We start from the raw sequence: 24,885 nt of genomic DNA, 5'->3' as shown, positions 1-24,885 counted from the left end.
GTGGTGCTTTCGCCCCCAAAGACGTTCCCTTTTCTAGACCCAAACAGGAGTCACATCATCCGTGACATGCTTACTTCTACCTAGAGACCACAGTCCTCCCTCTTTCCCGCACTGCAGAGGAGCGAACGCACGCCTTTCTTGCTGTAGCTTAGTCTCGCCGACCCTAATAATTTAAGCCCTGAGTTCCAGGGGCGTCATCTCCCCGTTCTCTCGCACCCCTCTTCTATCACAAAACACGCCACCCCCTCGGAGCTCGGCATGCCACAGCTCCCAGTGAAAACCCAAGGCACTGGACATCCAGATGGGAGGGAAGTCCGCTCGCGCTCCCGAAGGGCGATTCATCGTTGAGACTGTGTTAACTTTACACAAAAGCTCTCAGTGTCAAATTACCTGCGAACATAGGGGTTCGACGCGGCAAAAGCGGGTCCTTCAGGATCCTAAGGCAGCCCTATAATCTGCACAGCTTTCTACCCTCCGAAACGTTTTCTCTCACAAGTCATCCCGAAGTAACGCAAGAGGGAAGACAGAGGCGGCGTTATTGGTGCAGGCCCTCAAGGGAAAGAGGGGCTGTGGCTGGCGATCTCTACAGCCTCCGAGGCCTGTACGGGCCGACTCCGCTCCAAGAACCGCAAAGAACCGTTTACAAGTTGTGCTTCCGGCTCAAGGGTCCACGCCTTGTAGAAAAGGGGAGAACCGACGCAAGCTACGGTACGGAAAGTCGCAGGGCCCAATTCCCCTCATCTAAGTCGCCCGATAGTCGGGCGGGACGCGCGTAACCCAGAAGTGAAAGCCCGTTTCCTTCAGGTATTAGACCCCGACCGCAGGAAGTCCCGGCCAGATGGCTTTTATCCAGGCTTTCGCGACTCCCCCTCAGCTCTATTCACTACACTCCCTGCTTTGTGGTGCCCTGTCGCCGTGGCCCCTACATCCGACCCTTCTGGCCTAGCCTGAATTTTGCCGCAACTTCGCAGGGGCTCCAGCGACATCTTCACCGACCTTCCCTTGAAGAACCTTTATTCTATGGGTGCCTATCTGGGTTAACTAACGTCCGCGAAGGAGGCAAAAGCTCCTGGGACTTGCAGCTCACGAAGCCTAGCACCGGCCGGCTGGCGCCTGCGCGGGGCGTTACCATAGAGAGCAGCCGCCTCTCTGGTCTCGGTTTACACTCTCTATGGTCCAGCCGGGTCGGTGGCGGTAAAAGGGAGACTGCACTGCGCAGGCGCTCTCGGCTTTTTTTTTTTTTTTTTTTTTTTTTTTTAATCCCCGCACCAAGCGCTTAACCTCATTGGGGTGGAGGAGAAGGCGGCGGCTGTCTGGTCCGCAGCGGCAACAGTAGCGAATAATACGGCTGTAAGTACCCAGTTAGGGAGAGGAGATTTAGACCCAGCCCTCCGAGGCCCTGGCCCCCTCGCCTTGCGGTAGCAGACGCCGGGTCTGGGTGAGGGCGATGTCCAGCGTTGTCATCGGCTCTTAGGTGCACTTTGGGGGGAGGGGGCGGCCCTTAGGTGGGAGCCGGGCGGGGAGCGTGATGGGAGGGTTGTTTATCCCACCGGTAGGCTCGCTGATCCCAGGCTGCTTTGCAGAGGGAGGAGGGGGCGACTGTGTGGGGTCAGCCCGGCTTTGTGTGCCCCTCTCTCTTTTCCTCTCCCAGACCCCACCCCGGGCCCCCTTCCTGACCCGAGTCTTACCGGCCCGGTGGGAGAAGCCAGCGAACAGCCAGTCGCGTTTGAAAAGAGCCCGGGATTGCGAGGGGAGGGGGCGCGAGAGAGAAACCCATAACAACTAGTCATCGGCGAGTGATGGGTGTGGAGAAAGATCCAGAGGGAAGGGGTGCCGGGGAGGCGGGCGGCCGGGGCTCCCAGCCGGGCCAGACAAAAGCTGAGCGAGCGGCGCCGAGCCGAGCCGGGGACCCGACGGGATGCAGAGGGTCCCTTGGTCCCTTGGGCCCGCACAGAGCTTCTTTCCGAAGCTGGCAAAGCGGACAAGTGCTGAGTTCAGCCTTGTGCAGCCTCCTCAACTTGCCTTTGTTGTTCTTTGGTATTGGCAGAGCCGCTCTGACGAAGAGGAGTGTGTGATCTTGCACGTTAGCCTGGTTGGGTACAATGGAGCTAATCGAATTTTGCTTTCCATTTTTCGAGCCGCTCAGATGAATATGGGGTTTTCCAGAGTCTAACTTATTACATAATGTTATTAAAATAGTTGTGTTTATTTCTAAGGTTTTAAAAAAAAACTAGATGGATCCTTGAAGCGTGTTTTGTTGCATCTGGATGAATTTCTCTGTTGCGGGGTTCCATCACTAAATACTGACCGTTCGGGGAACCTGTGAGCTCTTTAATTTCGATACTTTAATTTGTAGATGTGGCAGTCAGAGATTCGGGTTCCCTAGTCCTTTGGGAGGCAGTGATGCAGAAGTCAGATGGGGGAAATAGTTGCAGGCTGCCATGTGCCGTCCTCCTATTGTGGTGCTATACAGTCCGGTATAAATTCTAGCTTTAGAGATTGCTGCTTTTATTACTATTGTTATTTGTGACATTTACTGAGCTCTTGGTAGGAGGGATCCTGGACATTGGGCTCCTTTGGCTCATAAAGGGAGTGGGAGAATAGTTAACATTGATGCAGAGACATTATAAATAAAAACAAAACCACAGTGCCCCAGAGTTAATGAACATTATTTATTTTCTCCATTTGCCAAGAAAGATTTAAATTTTTGTGAGCCGTTGTTGGCTTATTTGTTTTTGTAAAATCGTGTAATTGGACCTTTTTTTAAAAAAAACTCAAATCTGTTTCTGTAATCATAGTGTATCAGCTAATAATGTAGCATTAATTTCGATTTTTAAAGTTTTAATTTTTACCAAAGAGTTTCAGCCCTAGCTTTGTATCTTCCCAACTAAAGTTAACCAAAGTCAGAAATCCTTTGAAGTGGCAGTTGCTGGGGGAGGTGTCAAATATGGTATCTCCATGTTACAGTCTAAGTGGTAGAGAAAAGACCTTTACTGACCTTACATCTTAAAATAGTGTTAGAACTGAAAACCTAGGTCTCCCAGTAAGTAGGATTTTGGCCACAGACTCCACTTTATGTGAAAGAGGCAAGCATTTTTTGTACTAATGGGAAGCAAATATCTGAAGGTTGGTGTTTATGCTTCAGTAACCACTGTGATAGAATCTCTTAAGTGTAGTTCGGATGATGGGAACTTACTTTTTATAGAGCAAGATTTCAGATCCTTAAAATAGTTTGACAGGGATGTTGAGAAATGATTGGCCAGAAGAACATTAAGTTTATTGTTCATATGTGTTCTGTTTCATTCGTTGGTTTGGATTTAGGTTTTTTTGCTTCAGTAGTCTGTTAACTCTATTTTCTTGAGTGGCTCCATCTCACAATTGAGAAATTGAGTGACAGATAGTTTCTTGGATCTGAGACTTAAATTTATTTTTGAGGCTCCTTTTCTTCTTAACAATCTTCTATCTATAAAATCATCGTTTTTAGAGCATACTTTTAATTTTGTACTATTGATAAATACTATAACTATTTAAGGGATTGTATATGTGCTGCTGAAGTGAGCACCTATTTAAGGGATTGTAAATATTAGGTCAGAGCTGAGTTATTAAAAACTGCCAGTTTTTAACAAGAAAAACAGCATCGTCTAAGATTTCCTAGGAAATAAGAAGGAAATAAGAGAAGGATCTATTAGTCTTAAAAAACAACATACAAAACTAAGCAAAGAACAAGTTATTGATGATAGAGTTTTTGGTTTGTAAATGTAATATAAGAAAGTAAATGAACCTTTTTTTTTTTTAATGTTTGTTATTTTTGAGAGAGACAGAGCACGAGTTGGGAAGGGACAGAGAGAGGGAGACACCGAATCCAAAGCAGGCTCCAGGCTCTGAGCCGTCAGCACAGAGCCCTACACGCGGCTAGGTCCCACGACCTGTGACATCATGACCTGAGCCGAAGTCAGATGCTCAATAGGCTAAGACCCCTGGACGTCCCATAGACGAACCTTTCTTAAGCCAGTGCAAGCAGGGCAACAATCATAAAATATGTGTGTGTTTGACTAAATGACCTCAAAAGGCCTTTTCTTTTTCAGCTCCAGAGGTTACTGATTATTTCTGGTGGGTCCTCATCACTCCAGGGCTTTCCTGCCTCCTCTGTGCTCAGACCATTACCGCCATACTGAATGTGGCAGCCCCAATCCAACACCACCCCGCCTCACCCCCTGGGGCCCTGAAGATGTGGCTCAGATGATGGCCCTTCTTTCCTAATGCCTGTGTTCGCTTCCCTCTTGTTTCCTGCCTGGAAATCTCATTCATTGCTGATTCCTATCATATCTGCTACCTTCCTCTCTGGAAGATTTACACCTGTGCTTTTACTTTCCTCCAGGTCCTTGAGGGCACTGGGAGTGTGTAGAACACTGTGGTGTCCTCTGTACTGAACTAGGGAAATCTATGAAATATGAAAGAATAACTTAGAATAGTAGAATTTGAGTTTGGGGAGAGAGAGATCTTAGAGACTCCATTGACCATTCTACCTTTTGTCTACTGTATTCTGGTCCTCGGTCTCACCCTGCAGATCTGCTTTTCTGTTCCTGGGCAGGTCTGGGTCGCTAGAAAGCTAGTTGAGACTGTACCAGAATCTGTCCCTGTTACCTGTTTTTCTTGGGTATAACCCTGAATGAGCAATAGGCATTAAGTGTTTCTTCACATAATACACAGAGTAGCTTTTCATTTCCTAGGACAGTCACCAAGCCTTTTCTAAATTTATTGATGAATTAATTTATTAAACCCTTTCATTAGTTAGGTACCACGACGATACAGTTCAAAAGATGATATGGTCCCCACGTTTCAAGTGCTCACAGTCTAATAAAGGAGACAGACAGAATCTTACAAATTGATGCCACTTAGGCTGTGAGTGAACGGCCTTGCCCTAGATCATTTGTCCCAGTGTGTTTTTTTTTTCTTTTAAGGTTTTATTTTTTTAAAGTATCTCTACATCCAGTGTGGGGCTGGAAGTCACAGCCCCTACCTAGATCAAGAGTCTCATGCTCTAAGGACTGAGTCAGCCAGGTGCCCTGTCCCCTCATGGTTTAATCAGATTTCCCCATCCTTTCTTTAGGCAATTCTGTTTTGTTAGTGTTCTTTCTTTATTTTTTTAAAGTTTATTTAGGGGCGCCTGAGTGGCTCAGTTGGTTGAGTGCCTGGCTTCGGCTTAGGTCATGATCTTGTGGTTCCTGGGTTCGAGCCCTGCATCAGGCTCTGTGCTGACAGCTAGCTCAGCCTGGAGCCTGCCTTCAAGTTCTGTGTGTCCCCTTTTCTCCCTGACCCTCCCCTGCTCACGCTGTCTCTCTTTCTCTCTCAAAAATAAACATTAAAAAAAAAGTTTATTTACTTATTTTGAGAGAGAGAGTGTGAGAAGCGAGCGGGGGAGGGGCAGAGGCAGAGAGAAAGAGAGGGAGACAGAGAATCCCAAGCAGTTCTGCCCTATCAGCGCCTGAGGTGGGGCTCCCATCTCGCAAACCTCCAGATCATGACCTGAGCTGAAATCAAGAGTTGATCCATTAACTGAGAGAGCTACCCAGGCGCCCCTGTTAGTGTCCTTTAAATGCAGTGTCTGAAATGAAACAGCTTGCTGTGACCTGACCAGAGCATCTTAGGTTAGGAAACTGTATCAAGGGTTCACACTTGGTTGTACTTTTTGGCCATGGCACTAGCTAGCCCTATGACTTTGGGCCATGGACCTGTTACATCACCTCTTCATATTTTAATGATTTCATCCATAAAATGGGTCAGGGGAGGGCAATGTTAAAAGTAGCATCTACTTACAGGGCCTTATGTAGATATGTCAAGTGCTGAGAATACTGATTAGCATATGGTATATAGATGTGGTATTCTCACTGCATATCTGTGGTAGGAGTTAATAATATTACTAACAACGTAGCACACATAGCAATAATCAAGTCATCAGAATCTTTTGAGGAGCTTGTTAAAAGAGAAATGGTCTGACCTTATTTATTTCCTGTCCACCCAGAGATTTTTGGTCGGTTAGGTCTGTGAGGCCAGGGTAGCCACAGTTCTAACCATCCTTGGGTGAGTCTTAAAAAAAACAAACCCTAATGAGAACCTTGCACTTTATGTTAATCTTGTCAGTGATTGCATTTGCTTTTACAAATGAAAAAAATCACCAAGTAATAGGTGAATAGATGCTCCTGAAAGATACAAGCGGTGCAGATAAGGGAAGGGCTTGGCCCCAGACCTGGGCCTCGTAGGAGGCATATTCATTCCTCAGTGTGAAATGGATCCTTCTAAACACTGTTACCCGTTTTGGTAGCTTTGTGTATGGGAGTGTCTTCATAATAATAAGTAATGGCCAGATTTAAGGGAAAAAAACCCCCGATTTTCAAAGCACGTGTACATTCATAATCTTTTTTGCTCCCTTCAGAGTCCTGTGAGGTAGATAACATCACTGGCCTATCTGTTTACAAGCGGGAAACTAAGACCTGCAAGTTAAATCCCAGTCTCAGATCGAGTGGGGTGAGAGCAGGACCTTCCGTTTCTCAACTTAGATGGTCCTTTCCTGTCAGCTGCCTCTTAGCTACAGCACTTTGTTGGCTTATTGAAGTCATGGCTCATGAAATCTTCTGATCTTTTCGCCGTGGCAGTAAGCTGCCAAACCAGATTTCCTCCTGTGTTTTAGTGTGTTTATACTTGCGTTTAAAATAAAAATGTAAATTCAAGGTTTAATAGTTAAACATGTATCTGGGAAGAGTGATCTTTTTGTGGAAAATATACCAAACTGGCCTTGTGGTTCTCTTTTACTCTGGCACATTTGGGTGAGTTTATGTTTACTCGGGATAGCTGAATCCACCTTCCACTTGTCTTTGGAAGTGTTACCCTGTTAACTTTCCAAGCGGAATCAGTTAAATTTATTTATAGTCTTATTACAATAACATAGCAATAGCACAGAAACTTGAGGGACCAGAGGGGAAAAGCCACATCAAACCGTCCTAACACAAGCTATTATTTCTTAATGTGTCACTCTTTGAGGCTGTCCTTATGTGTGTGCTTTTCAGTAAGTAATGTTAGGTTTTGCATGTTTTGTGAATACTTTCTGTGTAATGACATGTATCACTTAAATTTTTTAACAGCTTTGCAATATTTTTAAAAAATTTTTAATGTTTATTTATTTTTGAGAGAGAGGACGTGAGCAGGGGAGAGGCAGAGAGAGAGAGAGGGAGACCCAGAATCTGAAGCAGGCTCCAGGCTCTGAGCTGCCAGCACAGAGCCTGACACAGGGCTCGAATTCAACAAACCATGAGATTATGACCTGAGCTAAAGTCGGACCCTTAACCCACTAAGCCACCCAGGCATCCTTGTAGCTTTGTCATATTTGAGTCGATATGGCGAATTTTGGTAAACTGGGATCCTTGACGTGTAGGTATCTTTTTTTTAAGTTTACTTATTTATTTAAGTACTCTCTATACCCAACTTGGGGCTCCAACTCACGGCCCTGAGATCAAGAGTCGCATGCTCTTCTGACTGAGCCAGCCGGGCACACCCCCTTTCTTTAAGTTATATACACTATAGTGGTGACTGTCTTTTTGCACATAGTTTGCTTCTTTGGTGGTGTTTCCTCGAGATAAAGTGAGATTATTGGGTGACTTTTGATACCTGCTGCCTGATTGCGGGCCAGAAGGTGGTATCAGTTAGTAGTTTTCCCAGCCCCCTAAGAATGTATCAATTTCACAAAAATTTTGCCAACTTCTGGCAATATATTTTAAATGTATTTTTTGTAACTGTGAGAGATGTGGATCGGTACATTATTTTTATTTTCCATTTATTTTTAAACAGTAAGGAATAATGATGGGATTTTATATGAACCAACTATGCGATTTGTATTGGTGCTCTGTCTTACTTGCCTGGTTTTCACTCCGGTCCTGGTGGCTAAAGCTATGGCATTTCCAGATAGATGTGGAGGAAAATGCAGCCTTTGCTTTGTGGGACAGAATAGCCTATTTGTCAACATCAGAATGTAATCCTATTACATTTTTGTGGCCTCCTTTCAAGCATTTTGGGTGGTGTGTCTGCGCACGCACACATGCTCAAGGGCCCTGCCTGAAATATTTGGCAATCAGAATGTCTGGTGGTGGGGGCAGATTTCCCAGGTGGCTCGGAAGCCACCAGAGTTTGACGGCTACCTCGGGACTACCCTCCAGCTCATCTTTTTGCTCGGTGTCTCCGCAGTGTGTCTTTCCCGTGGGTAGCGGCAGACCCTGTCATGAACGGTCGCTCAGACATGCTAACAGAGGCCTGCTGTACAGAGAGAATGAACTGTGTCGCAGTGGCCTTCCTGATGTAGAGTAGCTCGGTTCATTCTGGGAACAATCAGCCAGTCTTTCTAAGAGTAGTTGAACTGAATAAAAACAGCTCCTTCTCTGAAGTCTTCTTGTGGTGCTGGTGGCTGTGTTTTATTTCAGTTCTGATAAGTACCGGAGCCCTCCAGACCCACGCCGTGTCCTGCTCAGCCTTTGGCTGGCCCCAGGACGGCAGGTAGACCTAGCATCACAATGGCAATGGCCACCATGGGCTGAACACCCAACCTTTTGTAGGTATGCCTTTGCCATTTTTTATAGCAAAATTTATTGTTATTTAAATTGTTTAAAGTTTATTTGTTTTGAGAGAGAGATAGAGCAAGCAGAGAGAGAGAGATGGGGACAGAGGGTCCGAAGCAGGCTCTGTCTGCACTGACAGCGGAGAGACCCATGTGGGGCTCAAGCTCCAGAACCGTGAGATCATGACCTGGGCTGGAGTCGGATGCTTACCGTCCGAGCCACCCAGGCACCCTTACAGCAGCATTTAAAGACAGATGCTATTTTCCTTTGATAGGGAGAGGAAGCTGAGGTTTTGAAAAGTTGAATAATTTGTCCACAGTCATGCAGCTGGAAAGTGGCCGAGTTTGGTTCTTAGAGGCCTCATCTTCCTTTCCATTTATTTCTGTTTTTTTCCTCATTCATGAAAGGTCAGTGGGATGTCTTGGGAGAAAGTCTGTTCCCAGCATCTGGTGGCATCTGGAGTTGCCTCCTTACTGGTCAGCAAGGACACAGAGATGCAGGCTTCCCACTAGGGTTTCCATGAGGGCTGGACCAGGTGATAGACAGTCTCCTTCAGATTTGAGTCCCTGATTTGAAATCTACCCTTGGACAGTCCAGGTCACTAAAGACATGATAGAAACCTTTTTTTTCTTTTTCTTTTTTATTGTGGTTGAAATATATATAGCATGTAATATGCCATTTTAACTGTTCTTAAGATTATAATTCTGTGGCATTAGTTACATTCACACTATTGTACGACCATCATCAGAGTCAGCTTCCGAATCTTTCCATCACCCCAAACAGAAACCCTGTAACCATGAAGCCATCAACCCCTGTTCCTCCCTCTTCCTCAGTCCCTGGTAATTTAGAATCTACTTTCAATCTTTACAGACTTGCCTATTTTAGATAATTCATGTAAGTGGAGTCGTATCATATCTGTCCAGTGATTTATTCACTTAGCATAATGTTTTCAAGTTCATTCGTGTTATTCTTTTCTGCTTGGTGAATAATACTCCGTTGTGTGTATATAGTAACATTTTGTTTATCCACTCATCTGTTCATAGAACTTGGGTTGTTTCCACTTTTTGACTATTGTCAATAATACTGCAGTGTATTACAAATTTCTGTTTGAGTCTCTGTTCTCAATTCTTTTGGGTATATACCTAGGACTAGAATTACTGGATTGTGTGGTAATTCTGTGTTTAGCTTTTTGAGGAATCGTTGAAATTTCCCACAGTGACTGTATCATTTATACCGCCAATGGCAATGTACAAGGGTTTCAGTTTCTTCATCCCCCCTTTTTTTTTTTAAAGTTTATTTATTGACTTGAGAGAGAGAGAGAGAGAGGAAGAGAGAGAATCCAAAGCAGGCTCTACACTGTCAGCACAGAGCCTGTTTTGGGGCTCGAACCCATGGACCATGAGATCATGACCTGAGCTGAAGTTGGACGCTTAGCCGACTGAGTCACCCATATGCCCTTACGTTTTCTTGATAATGTTCTTTGATGCACAAAGGTTTCAAGTTTTGATGGAATCCAAGTAATCTATTGTTTCTTTTGCTGCTTATGCTTTTGGTGTCATAGCTAAGAATCTTTTACCAGTTTGAGGTCATGAAGACTTACTCCTATGTCTTATTTTTACAAGTTGATAGTTTGAGCTTTTACATTTAGGCTGCTGATCCATTTTAAGTTTTTTTTTAATGTGGTGTAAGGTAGGGATCCAACTTCGTTGTTTTGCTGTAGATATCCAGTTGTCCGAGTACCATTTGTTGAAGATGTTTTAATTACTTATTTTCTGTATCACTCACTGGCATTTATATTTTGCTTTAGGTATTTGATTTCACTGCCTTCATCCTTACTCCCCTACCCCTACCCTGCTTTTTTCCTTTGAGACAGGGTACATGGATATTTTGTGTGTGTTACAGCTTTGCTATTTGACATATGAGAGACACTTAATAAATGTGAGTTCCCTTTCTTCCTTTTAATTTTGTCTAGTTACTTAAAATTTTTTAAAATGTTTATTTATTTTATTTTTGTTTTATTTTTAATGTTTATTTATTTTTGAGAGGTAGACAAAGCATAAGCGGGGGAGGATCAGAGAGAGAGACACACACAATCTAAAGCATGCTCCAGGTTCTGAGCTGTCAGCACAGACCCTGACACGGGGCTCAAATTCACAAGCTGTGAGATCATGACCTGAGCCGAAGTCGGACACTTAACTAACTGAGCCGCCCAGGTGCCCCTAATATTTATCTATCTTTGAGGGAGACAGAGCGTGAGTGGGGGAGAGTAGAGACAGGGGGAGACACAGAATCCAAAGCAGGCTTCAGGCTCTGAGCTGTCAGCACAGACCCCGATGCAGGGCTCGAATTAATGAACCCTGAGATCATGACCTGAGCCAAAGTTGGATGCTTAACCGACTGAGGCACCCAGGTGCCCCTTTATAGTTACTTTTAAGTGGTTTGTGTTTCAAAATAAATTGTGAGGACCTTCAGGGTTGGGTGTATATTATATATTTTTTGTTTCCCCATGTCCAGTTCTCTCTTGTCACCCTATCATTCTAGTGTCCAGTCACGGGCAAGTGATGTCCTTATCTTTTATTGACTGAATTGTGAAGCTGTATATAGATCTTTGTGGATATAGTTGGGTAATTGTGGAAAATTCTTTAAAAAAATTTTCAAGTTTATTTATTTATTTTGAGAGACAGCACGAAAGTGGGGGAGGGGCGGCGGGGGGAATCCCAAGCAGGCTCTACACCACCAGCGCAGAGCCCAGCGTGGGGCTTGAACTCATGAACCATGAATTCATGACCTGAGCTGAAGTTGGATGCTTAAGTGACTGAGCCACCCAGGCCCCCAATTGTGGAAAATTTTTAAAAGATAGGTAATCAGTATTTATAAGGTTCTTCAAGATTTTTAATTCAGGACCTTTTAAGTAATTTTTCTACATGGGAGGATTGATATAGCATCTAGGCCTTGAAAATGCCTTGGGAGTTTTTTTGTATGTGACATAAATATTTGGATAAACTTCAGTTAGGTTGCATAATACAGAGTTCATTTCATGGATGACTGGAAAAATTTTTAACTTGTTATTTAAGATTATGGTAAGTTTTATATTGGGAATTCTCCTTTTAGTGAGTTTTATATATCTAGTTTTATAGTTTTTGCTGATTTATTTATTTAGATTGAGCCATTTTGATACACAGTTTTTAAAAAAATGTTCATTCAGTTTTGAGAGAGAAAGAGTGTGAGTGGGGGAGGGGCAGCGAGAGGGGCACAGAGGATCTGCAGGGGGCTCTAAGCTGACAGCAGCGAGCCTAATGTGGGGCTTGAAGTCATGAACTGTGGGATTATGACTTGAGCCAGAGTTGGATGCTTAACCAACTGAGCCAAAGCCAGGTGCCTGTTGATTTGCATTTTTGACAAATGTTTAGTTTGAAAAATTTTTTAAATTATTTGGAGTTTTTACGATAGTGTATATTATTTTTGCAACAAAAATATTAAATATCATAAAAAAGCTCTTTTGCCTAGAAATCACGAAAAGTAACTAGTGCAGAAGTATCTGATCTTTCTCTCTGGGTTTGTATTATCACATTTCCCTCCATCACACCCTTTAGTGTTCAGTAGGGTCTAACATTTCTTGTCCTAAGTGATCAGACCTCCTTTAGGAGTCCATTTTCTAATCTACCATCCAGATGTCCGTGAACCCGAAGGCTCCGTTTGAAGGTTGGCCTTTGGTGCTTTGTTTTCTACTAGGTTTTGACTCTTAGATCTAGGTATTACTTAGTATCTTGTTATACAAACACTTCCATCATGAGATACTCGTTATCCTTCCATTGTTTATTTTAGCAGTTCCTTATTAATAGTGAAAACAAAAAAGGAGTTATTTTGTTCTTTTATTTTCTAATTTCAAGCAACAGAACATCAGGGAGGTCAGAACAAATCCAGTTATGGACAGGACATGCTTTCGGGGTAGTTGTCAACCAATGAAGTGATTCAATGAGAGCTTGAACCCCCTTAGTTGGAGTAACGGCTTATTCCAGGGAGAGCAGGAAGGAGAGATGCAGACTTCCTTTCAGTGCCCTGGGGGAGGTTGGCCTGGTATGAATCTGACTCGCCAGCCATTTATCTGTATGCACAGAGATGGACCCAACTTCCTCATAAGTCAGGCCAGAGGTATCTTTATGCATAAAATTTGATTCAAGAAGTGTTTTTGTTATTTACTATGTCACCCTTCAGACTTGGGATCCCCTTCTGAGAGGAGTGATTCTTTAAAAACAAATGTCCTCAGTGTCCCATTGTCCTCTGTGCATTAATTTGGGCTAATGGGTATGGTATTTTAGCCACATTTTGATTGTGTTTACTGTTGGCATGCCAAGTAAATTTCCGATGGCCTGTGACTGATGTTTTATTTTTTACTTTAAAAAATTTTTATGTCTGTTTGTTTATTTTGAGAGAGAGAATACAAGCAGAGTAGGGGCAGAGAGAGAGAGAGAAAGAGAATCCTAAGCAGGCTTTGCACTGCCCACGTAGACCCTGATGTGGGGCTCGATCTCATGAACTTGTGAGATCACGACTTGAGCCAAAACCAAGAAGTTGGTCACTCAAGTGACTGAGCCACCCCACTGCCACTGTGACTGCATTCTTAAAGTGAGCACGATGGGAAAAATTTTCCGTTCTCTCTTGCTTTTTCGAAATTGGAGGAGGTTTCTGAAATTGCCAAAGGGACATTTGTTTGGGCAAAGTAACAATATTTAACCCAGTTGATAGTAATGATTTTACAGAATCTCAAAAGGATGACAGCTGGGGAAGATGAAGAACATCTTACAGTCACTTGATTGGTCACTCTTTTGGGATGGTGTAGGGTGAATGGAGGGGATGCAGAAAGGGTATAGGTAGATGTTCATGAGAAAGGCTCTGCAAACAGAGCCTTCGTGAAAACTGCTGTTATTTAATCAAAAGAGTTCTTCAGGGTGTATCTTGGGTAATTAGTAAAGAATGCACAAACTCTGCTTTGATCAAATCTTTACTCAACACACGTAACTATCGTGCCACAGGACTGAGAGGCTCTTTTTTTTAAACGTTTATTTATTTTTGAGAGAGAGAGAGTGAGCACAAGCGGGGGAGGGGCAGGGAGAGAGAGACAAAGCAGGCTCTAGGCTCTAAGCTGTCAGCACAGAGTGCAACATGGGGCTTGAATTCACAAATCATGAGATCATGACTTGATGATGAATGCTTAACTGACTGAGCCACCCAGGCACCCCTGAGAGGTTTTTCGCCCTGTTTCCAAAGAGCTCCACTCCTAAGAGAAGGTCAGATGAGTAAGGAGACCGTTAGGATTCCTGGGTTAAGGGCACTACTGTGGGCAGACTGCAGGAAGGGCTACTAGTCTGGGGTAGGAGAAGAGTTGTGTCCTCACCCTGTTCAAACCCGAAGGTCTGCATGCCTGCTTGGGTCCTCGGGGGCCTGTTTGTTGTCTCCCATTTATGAGAGCTGTGTGACCTGGGGACCCAGTTTGCGAGTGTGGAGTGTAGACTCTGACTCTTGGCCATGTTGATGCCGTGGTCTAACTTTGTTTTTAAAAAAATTTTTTTTTAATGTTTTTTATTTATTTTTGAGAGACAGAGACAGCGTGAGCAGGGGAGGGTTAGAGAGAGAGTGGAGACACAGAATCTGAAGCAGGCTCCAGGCTCTGAGCTAGCTGTCAGCCCAGAGCCCGATGTGGGGCTCGAACCCACAATTGTGAGATCATGACCTGAGCTGAAGCCGACACTTCACCGACTGAGCCACCCAGGCGCCCCTCTTAACTTTGTGAAGTGGCCACAGGCAAGAGCCAAGAAAGCACCCTTGCTCGGAGAAGGCTGTTGAACATGAGCCTCTTTCCAGAGCCCTAAGTCTCCATAAAGTCAGGACTATTTCCAGGTCTTGAACCATCAACTGACCAGCCATACGATCTTGGAGTTCTGGGGCTCACACATTGTGCTTTTGGGAAATTGGTTGTTCTTGAGCTTGCTTCTCGAGAGTGACGACATTATTAAAAATATGTTAATTTTGTCTTAGTCACAACCTATCGCATGCATTATTGGCTGTAATTTTTTTTTTGTTTTAAAGATGCCTAGGGAAGAGTCTATGTTCCCCCTTTTATTTGTAAAGATTTTATTAAAATTTTTTTTTAATGTTTTATTTGTTTTTGAGAGAGAGAGAGAGAGAGAGAGAAAGAGACAGCATGAGCAGGGGAGGGTCAGAGAGAGAGGGAGACCCAGAGTCTGAAGTAGGCTTCAGGCTCTGAGGTGTCAGCACAGAGCCTGACGTGGGCTTGAACCCACAAACCGTGAGATCATGACCTGAGGCGAAGTTGGATGCTTAACCAACTAAGCCACCCAGGAGCCTCAAGATTTTATTTTTAAGTAGTCTTTACATGCACTGTAGGGCCCGAACTCACAGCCCCGAGATCAAACATTGCACATTCTAGGAGCTGAACCAGCCAGGCGCCTCAGTGTTCCTTTTTATTATGAGCAAGTTTAAATTTCTTGTAGCTGTGTGAAGATTTTTTCCATCTTGTTTAAATTACCTAAGCAGGAGAAATAGAACTGCTAGTTAAATGCATTAACTTTTTTTATTATAACATTTATTTTTTGAGCAGGTACTATGTACACGTGGTTTATAAATGAAGTTTTCCTCCTCTCTTGTTTGCCACCCACTTAGTTCCCTTCCCTGGAAGCAACAGTGTTACTAATTATACGTGAGAAGAAAACGCATATGTACAGACACACCTTCCTCTCCTGCTTTTCTGTGCAGGTGGCAGCCTGCTACAGACTGCCCTGTATTGTGCCTTTTTTTTTTTTAAGCTTTATGTAATAATCTTAAAAATCATTCTCTGTGAGTACAAGAAAGTCTTCCCTTTTTTTTAAAAAATGAAGAGTGTGGCTGTATAGTATGCCACAATTTCCCTAGCCGTCTATTGAGGAACATTTAGTTTTTTCTAGTCTTTTGCTTTTATAAACGATGCTAGAAAGATTGATCCTGTAACTTCTTTTGCACATGTATGAATAAATTCCTGTATGTTGACATTTTGGGTTGAAATTCATGGACCTTTACAATTTTGAGAGATATTGGTAAACTATCCATCGTAGAGGTTTTAACAAAACTTAGCCTGCGGTATGAGAGTTCCTGTAGTTAATAATACACGAAAAAATATAATTTTGTAAATGTGTATGACCCTGCTTTGTCATAAGTCATTTTTCATTTAAAATGTGGCTGTCATTCAGTGAGGAGAAAACAGTCCAACACTCATTCTCATTACTTGTTTGTTTTTGTTTTTTTTTAAGTTTTTATTATTATTTTTTTAACATTTTTATTTATTATTGAGAGACCAAGACAGAGCATGAGCATGGGAGGGGCCAAAAGAGGAGGAGACAGAATCTGAAAAAGGCTCCAGGCTCAGAGCTGGGGCTGGAACCCACAAACTGTGAGATCATGACCTGAGCCCAAGTCGGACGGTTAGCCCACTGAGCCCCTCAGGAGTGCCCTGTCTTTGACCTTGCAAAGATTACATGGCTGGATTAGGTTCAGAAATTGGCTTTGTTTCCTTACACATGTTACCAAGGATGCCTTCTAGAGAGGAGTACAAAAGATGGATGGGCAAGTTGCTGAGTAACTGCCCTTTTTTATAGTTTCAGTTCGTTTTGTTTTTGAGAGAGAAGGAAAATGGGGAAGAGAGAATCCCCAAGCAGGCTCCACATTCGATCCCATGAACTGTGAGATTTTGACCTGAGCTGAAATCAGACACTCAAGCAACTGAGCCGAGCCATCCCAGGCACCCCTCAGTTTTGTTTTTTTTTAAGTAAGCTCTATGCAGGGATTGAACTCCTGACCCTGAGAGCAGTCTTACCAGCTGAGCCAGCCAGCACACCTGTAGTTGTCTGCTCTTGTAATAACTGGTGATGCCTGTGGCTTCATGATTGTAATTAAATTTGACAGCTTTCTGATATTAATGGTATAAATATTGGTCAACTAGAAAGATTATTGTCGTTCTTTTTAATTTTTTAAAATTATATTTCCTTTGACTAGATAACATGTACATGGTCAGAAAGTTCAAAATGTGTGCACGGCTAGAGAGTGAAATGTAAGTCTCTCTACCTTTCCTCCACATCTTCCCACACCCTGTTCCCAGAGGCAGCCACTGCTTCTGGTTTCTTAGATGGTCTTCTAGACGTTCTGTGCACACATGTGTGAGTGTGTTGGAGCATCGTCCTGCAGGTAATGCCACTATTATTTTAGTTCCACTATTCCTTTAACATGTACTTTTAAACTTATGTAAATAGTACATTTTCACTTTAGAAAAGAGTGTTAACATTTCGGTATGCTGTGTCCCTCCATGTTTCTCTGTGTGAAGAATGTAAGGGACTATTTTGTATTTTGTAAACAAACATGATGTCATAAGCATGCTGCTTTCTAGCTTGCCTGACAAAATATTTTTTGGGGGGGCGCCAGGTGGCTCAGTCAGTTAAGCATCCGACTTTTGCACAGGTCATGATCTCACAGATCTCCACATTGGGCTCTGTGCTGACAGAGGAGAGCCCGTTTGGGATTTTCTCTTTGTTGCTCTCTGCCTCTCTCCCACATGTGCTCTCTTTTTCTTTCTCAAAATAAATAAATAAATATTTTAATTTTTAAAAATTTGTTTAAAAATAAATTTAAAAAATTTTTAATGTTTATTCATTTTTGAGAGATAGAGAGAGACAGAGCATGAGCTGGGGAGGAGCAGAGAGAGACACACAGAATCTGAAACAGGCTTCAAGCTCTGAGCTGTCAGCAAAGAGCCCAATGTGGGGCTTGAACTCATGGACCGTGAGATCATGACCTCAGCTGAAGTTGGATGCTTATCCAACTGAGCCACGCAGGTGCCCCATAAATTTTTTTTTAAGTAAGCTCTAAACCCAACATGGGGCTTAAACTCCTGATCCCGAGATCAAGAGTCGCATGCTCTATTGACTGCGCCAGCCTGGTGCCCCTCTAGCTTGCTTTTTTTCACTAAATTGACCATAGATATTTTCCTAGGACACGAAGAACAGATTTTTACTATAGAGTGACTGCATGGTATGCTGTTTGGATATATGGTAATTTCTTTCCCAATTCCTTATTCTTGTACATTTAAGGTTATTTTCATTTAAAAAGATTTTCATGGGGGTTCCTGGCTGGCTTAGTTCATAGAGCAGGTGACTCTTGACCCTGAGGTTATGAGTTCGGCCCCATGTTGGCTACAGAGATTACTTAAAAATAAAATCTTAAAACCACAAAAGTTTTGCATAAATAGCCACAATGAACAACTTTGTATACCCACATCAGTGTACTTGACAAATTATTTCCTTGCATGAATTCTTGATTTGTACTTGTGGGGTCAAAACATCTATTTAAAGGTTATTGATAGATGTTTCCAAATTGTCCTAGGTAGTTAGGGATTTTATTCTCATTAGTATATTAAAGTGTGTGTTTGATTATATCTAGTTACATGCTCAAGTGATCTTTTTGTTTAAATGGAGGATTACGTCTTTTGATATTTTAGAGAAAACCATGTTAGTGATGGGTAGGAATAAGTCACACTGGAAAAATACAAGCAATTCAGTTTGTAAACTGAGCATCTGTAGGTACGATTCAGTATATACCAACATGGTTAATGCACAGATCTCTTTTTATGTTTTTCTTGTGGATTTTTCCCCCTGAATCTATAAAATACGAATGTAAAAATGTCATTTTAGTAATAGCAGTGTTCTGTTATAATTGGCCTGAGAAATGTAGAGAATTTTCCCTAGCTTTATGTGTAAGGTTTGTAAAGTACAGATTTTAAGTCTGTGTACTTGAACTATGGTTTCAGTGGAGTGGGTAGGAAGCAGTATATGAGGCTTTTCAGTAGTCTTTGTCATTGCTTGGTTGATGTTCCAAATTATCTTTCTTTGCCACTTCATTTTACTGCATTGAAAAGATATGAAGCTACTACCATCTGATTTGTCAATGAGTAAATGAATCTCCAAAGCCCTCAGTTGCGTTCTCTATCTTCAGCTAGTACAAGACTCCTTATCATTGAAGGAGTGTGTGACTGTGTGAAATTTCCCAGGCGATCAGATTCTGTGTCTTCAGTATGAATCTTGCTGGAGCCGGGAATGGAAGCAAGGTAATGATTTGGAGGGTGTGCGTAAGCAAAGCATGTGTTTTCATTCCAGTGCACAAGACAGAGCTGTGCCCTTATATTTGTTTTATGGTTGCAGTCTTTCGTTTCCCCCTGTTTACTGGGGAGTTACCATAAAAGTAGATAGTCTTCGAGGAAAGCACTTTGATATTCTGTGTTAGAATAGATTGCTCACTTGTCTTTCTTTCCCCGGTGAACCTGGAGCTTGCTGAAGGCAGAGCCTGGCAGATTGGCTTGCATAAGGGGTATTTAGTGAATTTAGGAATCTAGCGCCACGAGCCTGGCCACATTGTGTGTAACTTTTCTTTCTTTACATTTTCAAATTATTATAGATTCACAAGAAGTTGAAAGAACAATATGGTTTCTGTTTATTTTTTACCTAGTTTCCCCCAGTGGTTACACATTACCCTTTTTTCTCTCTTTTTGGATCATGCCCTTGGCTTGCCATCAGCATCTGCGGGAAATACTAAACCCACCGAACTAAAGATTGCTGATTACTCTCCTAGGGTTACTTGTGGGAATGCATATGGTTCGTCCACTGTGTTTGTTCTTGTTGGAGCACTTGCTTAGTACGTGGTGCTGTGCCCGTGTCCTGTTGCTTCTCTTGATTCAGGCTCTTGTGCTCTTACTTTGGTAAAAATAAGTCTGTGGATATGTTCTTCCTTTGTGGATCTTCCTCCTAAATTGTATATATATGTACGTGTCTAAAGTACGCAGAGACCCATGTGTATTATAGTGAGAAGCAGGAGCTGTGACTGGGTGAAAGTAGTCCTGCATTTGGAGTTAGAAGCTGAGGTTCGCATCCTGATTCTGTTTAGTACTTGCTGGGTGACCCTGGAAGTTACTTGGCTTCTGAATCTGATTCCTCTTCTGTAAAGTAGTGAGAGTAACAGTCATACACAGAGGTGTTGTGGCTGGATAAGGAAAGTAGCATTTGTATAATCACTTGGAAAGTGCTGTGTCAGATGTGAAGTAGCCTTGCTTATTCTACATTGCTGAAATGACAGCCACATTTTACACTGCTGCTGTGTTCTTTATGGGCTGACTTTATGCAGTAACAGGAAAAACTCTCCCTGCTTCTGTATCCCAAGCCTTCTTACACCTTCTGTCTTCACATTGAATAACCAGTACTTAATAGGGTTTTCTTCTTTCAACTGGGTGTAACCCAGCTCCCTTGAGAAATTTGGGATGGCCATGTCAGCTGTCATGCTATCAAGTGACATATCAAATGCTTGCCCCTCCTCTTACTCACCTATGTCTGGGGATTTCATGTTTAGAAACCTCTTAAAAACATCTTGCATGCAAATAATCTTTTTGGCTCTCCTTTTTCACAGGTTTTGCTCTCAGAAACTAATTCTTAATATAGTACTAGAACTGAGATTTTTATTTTATTTTACTTTTTAAATATTTATTTAATCTTGAGAGAAAGAGAGAGAGAGAGAGAAACAAAACAGGGGTGGGGGAGGGGCAGAGAGAGAGAGAGACAGAATCAGAAGCAGGCTCCAGGCTTTAAGCTGTCAGCACAGAGTCCAATGTGGGGCTCGAACCCACAATCTGTGAGTTTATGACCTGCTCAACCAACTGAGCTGGTACACCGGAGATTTTTAGTTTTAAAAAGAGACCTGATTTTTTAAATATGTAAATATGGGATATGTAGCCAGAATAAAAAGTGAGGGATACCATGAAAAATTTAAGATTTAGATCATGGAGATTTTTTTTCTTAAATCTGGTCTAGGTGCAGACAGACTCTTAAATCAGTAAGGGGCAGACATATAGAATTCTGCACCCAATAATACATTGTTCTCAAGTGCATGTGGAACATTCTCTAGGATAGATCATATATTATGCCATAAAATGAGACTCAGTAAATTTAAAAGGATGAAATCATACAAAGTATTTCTCTCTCTGACCATAGTAGAATGAATTTAGGTATCAGTAATAGAGAAACCCACAAATTCACAAATTTGTTGAAATTAAACAATACCCTCCTAACTCATCAGTAAATAAAAGAGGAAATTACAAAGACAATTAGAACATATCCTGAGATGATTGAAAACAAAAACACACCATCCCATGGTGGCAGTGGCTGCACAATAGTGTGAATGTACTTAATGCCACTGCACCGGACACTTAAAAGTGGTAAAAATAGTAAATCTTATGTCTGTCTTACCACCAATTTAAAAAGCCCCAAACTATCCCTCATTCATTGTTCAACAATGAATGTTTACTGAGAACCTATTATGCATATTCCATGCCAAGAGTAAAACAACGTATCTTAATCTAGGGAATGCAGTGAAAGTAGTGCTCAGAGGGATATTTAAATGCTTTTATTACAAAAGAAGGATCTTTAATCAATAACCAAAACTTCCAGGGCGCCTGGGTTGGCTCAGTCAGTTGAGCGTCTGACTTCGGCTCAGGTCATAATCTCATGGTTCGTGGGTTCAAGCCCTGCGTCGTGCTGTGTGCTGACAGCTCAGAGCCTGGAGCCTGTCCTCAGATTCTGTATCTCCCTCTCTCTCTGCCCCTCCCCTGCTCACGCTGTTTCTTTCTGTCTCTCAAAAATAAATAAAAAACATTAAAAAAAACAACAACCAAAAATTTCCATCTTAAGGGATTAGTAAGAGAACATACTAAACCCAAAGTAAGCAGAAGAAAAAAAGAAAAGACTTGATTAGAAATAAATGAAATAGAGGGTGCCAAGGTGGTTCAGTCTGTTTAGCGTCTGACTTTGGATTTCGGCTCAGGTCATGATCTCACAGTTTGTGGGTTGGAGCCCTGTATCAGGCTCCATTCTCATAGTGTGGAGCCTGTTTGGGATTTTCTCTTTCTGTCTCTCTCTCTCTCTGCCCCTCCCCTGCTTGTGTTCTTTCTCTCTCTCTCTCTCAAAATAAATAAATAATCTTTCTTAGTTTGCCTCTCTTTCTTTAAAAAAAAAAAGGAAAGAAATTAAATAGAGAAAAGTAGCAGTGAAAATCAACAGAACAAAAATTGAAAAATGTCAATAAAATTGAGAAACCTGGGACACCTGGGTGGCTCAGTTGGTTAAGCCTCCTACACTTGATTTCACGGTCTCAGGTTCTGAGATCAAGCCCTGCATCCGGCTCCTTGCTGGGCGTGGAGCTGCTTAAGATTCTCTTCCCCCCACCCCCACTCTCCTAGCGGGTATGTGCTCTCTCTCTCTCTCTCAAAAAAAAAAACAATTGACAAACCTGAAGCTGGACTGACCAAGGAAAATGGCGACAAGACTCAGATGAATAAAATCAGAGATGAAAGAGAAGACATGGCTACTGTCCTCACAGAAATAAAAAAGATTATAAGGCAATACTGGGAACAATTGTATGCCAACAAATTAGCTTAGATGAAACTATGCATTCCTAAGAAGGCTCTACTCTGGTTGACTGAAGAAGATTAGACAGTCTGAATAAACCAATAACAAGTAGAGGTTAACAGTCAAAAAACACCTACAGCAAAGAGCCCAGGCTCAGATGACTTCACATTTGGTGATTCTACCATAGCTACCAAAGGCAAATTCTTCACAGACTCTTTCAGAATAAAGAGGAAGATGGAATGTTTTGAGCATGTTACTACTCTGTTAGCCAAAGCTATCCAAAGACATCACAAGAAAATTACAGACCGATATCTTTTATGAATATAGACGTAAAAAATCAGCAAAATACTAGCAAAGTGAATCCAGCACTGTATCAGAAGGATTATACAGTATGACCAAGTAGGATTTATATCAGAAATACAAGGTTGGTCTATGGGGCGCCTGGGTGGCTCAGTTGGTTGAGCGTCCAACTTTGGCTCAGGTCATGGTCTCAAAGTTTGTGGGTTCGAAATCCGCGTCTGTCTTTGTGCTGACAGCTGAGAGCCTGGAGCCTGTTTCAGTTTCTGTTTCTCCCTCTCTCTCTGCCCCTCCCCCACTCGTGCTCTGTTTCTCTCTGTATCAATAATAAATAAACATAAAGAAAATTTTTTAAAAAATTAAAGAAAAATACAAGGTTAGTCTAATAGCTGAAAGTGAATGTAATATGCCATACTAATAGAATAAAGGGTACAAACCACATTCTCTTCTCAAAAGCTGAAGGAAAAGAATTTGACAAAAACCCAACACCTTTGTGATAAAAATCCTCAACAAACTAGGAATAGAAGAACTTCCTTAATGTGATAAAGGCCATATATCCCTAGCTAATGCCATAGTGGTGAGAGACTGAGTGCAGACTCCTCGAGGTGAGGACCAAGGAGATGCTATCGCTTTATGCCCCTTCCCGTCAGCATTGTACTGGAGGCTCCATCCAGGTCCGTTAGACAAGAACAGGAAGATACATCCAGATGGGAAAAGAAGTAAGACTGTATCTGCAGATGACATGATCTTGTATGTGGAGTGTTCTAGGGACTCTACTGTAGAACTGTTAGAACTAATAAAGGAGTTCAGTAAGGTTGCAGGATATAAGATCAATAAACAAAAATCAGTTGTATTCCTGTACACTTGTAGTGAGTAGTCCAAAAACGAAACTAAGAATCCCATTCACAATAGCTACAGAATGAATTAAAAAAAAACTTAGAATAAAGTTAACAAAAAAGTGTAAAACTTATACTCTGAAAACTATAAAACATCATTGAAAGAAATTAAAGATCTAAATAAATGGAAAGGGGCACTTGGGTGGCTCAGTTGGGAAAGCGTTTGACTCTTGATTTTGGCTCAGGTCATGATCTTACGGTTTGTGAGTTTGAGCCCCGCACTGCCAGTGCAGAGCCTGCTTGGGATTCTGTTTCTCCCTCTCTGCTCCTCTCTTGCTAGTGCTCTCTCTCCCTCTCTATCTCAAAATAAATAAACATAAAAAATTAAAATAAACACATGGAAAGATATCTTATGTTCATGGATCAGATTATCTAATAATGTTACAGATGGCAATATTCCCCAAATAGCTGTACAGATTTGGTACACTCACTCAAAATCCTAGCTGCCTGTTTTGTAGAAATTGACAGGCTGATGTTAAAACTCATATGGATGTACAAGGGACCCAGAATAGCCAAAATGATCTTGAAAAAGAACAAATTTGGAAGACTTTCATAACTTACTACAAAACTACAGTCATCACAACAGTCTGGCACTGATATAAGAATAAGCATATACATCAGTGGAGTAGAATGTAAGTCCAGATGTAAAACCTTACATTTATTTTATAGTCCATTGATTTTCAGTGAAGGTGTTAAGACAATTCAGTGGGGGAAAGAATGGTCTTTTCAACAAGTGATGCTTGGACAAGTGGATATCCACATGCAAAAGAATGAATTTGGACCCTTTCCTCACTTGTATGTATAAATGAATTTAGAAATATTTCTAGACCTAAATGTAAGAGCTGAAGCATAGATGTAAATCTTTATGACCTCGCATGATGCAATAGTTTCTTTCATATTTTATTGTGGTAAAATAGACAATGATTTCTTTGGTATGGTATCTAAAATATAAGCAACAAAAGAACAAAACATAAAATGAACTTCATCAAAAATGAGAACTTTATGTTTCAAATGACACCCATCAAGAAAGTGAAAGCAGAAGCCACAGAATGAGAGAAAATACTTGGAAATCGCATATATGATACAGGAGCTTTATTCACAACATATAAAAAACTCTTAGAGTCAGCAGGAAAAAGACAAATAACCCAGTTAAAAGATAAGCAAAAGGTTTGATTAAGCATTTTGCCAAAGAAGATGTCTAAGTGGCCACGCCCATGGAAAGGAGTTCAATATCCTTGGTCTTCAGGGAAATGCAAGGCAAAACCACGGTGGACCGCCGTGCCACCCCCTCACAGATGACTGTAATAAATAGACAGTAAGTGCTGCTGAAGATGTAGGGAAAGTGGAACCCTCATATACTGCTTGTGGTGGGGCCCCTGGGGGGCTCAGTTGCTTAAGCATCCAGGTCTTAGGTTCGGATCCCAGTCATGATCCCATGGTTTGTGAGTTAGAGCCCTGCATTGGGGCTCTGTGCTGACAGCGGGGAGCCTGCTTTGGATTTTCTGTCCCTCTCTCTCAGCCCCTCCCCTACTCGTGCTCTCTCTCAAATTATGTTGCTCCAGGGAATGTAAGATGGTGTATTTTGGAAAATAGTTTGGT

At 42.1% G+C, this 24,885-nt stretch overlaps 1 protein-coding gene across 6 annotated transcripts in view; it reads left to right on the top strand.

Annotated features, from left to right (window-relative positions):
* Positions 1-1,260: 1,260 nt before the first annotated feature.
* The window catches only part of CLASP1 (cytoplasmic linker associated protein 1), a 263,630-nt gene continuing 240,005 nt past the window's right edge, over positions 1,261-24,885 (top strand). For all 6 annotated transcript variants that reach the window (XM_029934726.1, XM_029934725.1, XM_029934723.1 and 3 more), the window contains exon 1: positions 1,261-1,350. The gene's annotated coding sequence lies outside the window, so the exon portion shown is untranslated. The remainder of the gene's footprint in view (positions 1,351-24,885) is intronic.

Source organism: Suricata suricatta, chromosome 3 (assembly GCF_006229205.1).
Source record: "Suricata suricatta isolate VVHF042 chromosome 3, meerkat_22Aug2017_6uvM2_HiC, whole genome shotgun sequence".
Classification (NCBI taxonomy): domain Eukaryota; kingdom Metazoa; phylum Chordata; class Mammalia; order Carnivora; family Herpestidae; genus Suricata; species Suricata suricatta.
The sequence above is the reverse complement of the archived record's forward strand: the minus strand, read 5'-3'. Positions and strand labels throughout refer to the sequence as shown.